The sequence below is a fragment of the Cyprinodon variegatus genome, unplaced genomic scaffold (assembly GCF_000732505.1).
Source record: "Cyprinodon variegatus isolate N-32 unplaced genomic scaffold, C_variegatus-1.0 Scaffold329, whole genome shotgun sequence".
In the NCBI taxonomy this organism is placed as follows: Eukaryota; Metazoa; Chordata; class Actinopteri; order Cyprinodontiformes; family Cyprinodontidae; genus Cyprinodon; species Cyprinodon variegatus.
In genome coordinates, this window is record NW_015150782.1 from 719,229 (window position 1) to 720,996 (window position 1,768).

Below are 1,768 nucleotides of genomic sequence, written 5' to 3' on the forward strand. Positions count from 1 at the left end.
CTAACTGGTTAGCAAGATGCTTCCAACAAACCGGCCACAACCAAACTTGCTTGTTAACCTTCCACCACAACATTCCCACCCCCCTAATAAACGACCAGTCACATTCACTTTATTCACTCGTGTAAAGTCGTGCTCCACTCGGGAGAATTCAGAAATGCAACGGTTGGAACAGCCGCTTCCGTACGACTTTTAAGTTAAAGGGAGTAGAGACGTGGCAAAGGGTCACAGGTCGGATTCGAACCCAGGTCGGCTGCATCGAGGACTAAGGCACACGGGTTCTGTGCGCTAATCACTGCGTCACTGAAGCATATTAAGGTAGGTGGAACGTGTGCGACAGCGTGCACAAGCCCATTTCTCCTCGTGCACGCCGTTTTAAAGTTGCTGCTTGCATTGCTCATACAAGCTTGTTTCCAAAATATTTGCAATTTTTCCACTATGTCAGACTCCCCATTGGTAAGTGAACACGGGGGCGAGCTCGTAGGACGGCCTTACGTAAACATATCACCAGGATGATTGACGGTTAGGAGGACCAATTATTGAGATGATCCACCCAGAAATAAAAGATCGCCCTCTGTACCTTTAAGACCCTCAGTACTCGCCCTTAACCTTGAACAATCTGCAGAAGTGAAAGGAACTGATTCATGTTTTAGTAATTTAACTGCTAAAATAATTTAAAGCTAAAAACAGAAATCTAGTATCTATAATTTGTGGCAGATTTATGGGGAATTTTATGCTCATTAAAATGAGAATGGCTCAGGAGGATCGTCCCCATATTTCAGTTAGTTTTTTGCTTAAAGCGTCACATAGAGCAATGAATTGTGGGTAATGTGCTTCAACGACGTCAACTTAGGTCAGACTTCTGGGTTTTTAGGGGGGGAGCCAAAATAAGGCTTCTGCTGCAGTCTATTTAATGACATCATCATTCTGGGACAGGATGCAGACACGGTTGACCTCCTCTCCTCTGTTCTCGGCTTCGATTCGGCCTCCAGCTCAGCGTCAGCTCTGCAGGTTGGTACCGCTCAGTCTGAAGGTCGCCATGAACCCTGGACTCTATGATTGATACTGTCTCCCAGAATACTGACCCCTGCTGGACATTTAAAGACGCTACAGGCAGCTGATTGGACAGAATAAACTAAATTGATTTGATGACATAGTAGTAATTATATCATTTAAGTCATTTTAGGTTATGTTTTATTATTTAACATTTAGGTTTAAATTGAAAATATCTTTGATATTTTTAGATGCAGCCAATAAATAATGTAAACGTATATCGTATAACGGATGCTTCTGGACTTTTAATCATCATTTAAAAACAATAAGTACATTACAAACAGTAAATAAAATGAGTGAGACAACTGAACTGTTTCTGTTCCTTTTAGGCTGCTCCAAAATTCTTTATTTTGATGATAAACCTCAAAAGATGAAACTTTTTTTTTAGCAGATGCATCATGATGACAGAGACGTTTTTAATCACAGCTTAGTGAGTCAGTCAGTCAGAAACAACTCCTGTATCAGATTCGGTCACACGACTTTCTTGAAACGACATGCGCACCGATACAGCGTTTAGCTCCATGGGCTCCACGCATCACTGGGCCCATCACTAGTCGACCTGCTTTCTTCGCTCGTTGACCTTTTCATTCAGCAGGGCTGGAAACATGCAGGCTGATGAAGCTGCAGGCCTCAGGCTCTGCTTCAAATTAAAAAGATTAATGATTAAAGCAAATCAGCTGAACTTCTATCGTCATCCTGATCATAAAAAAAAAAAAAA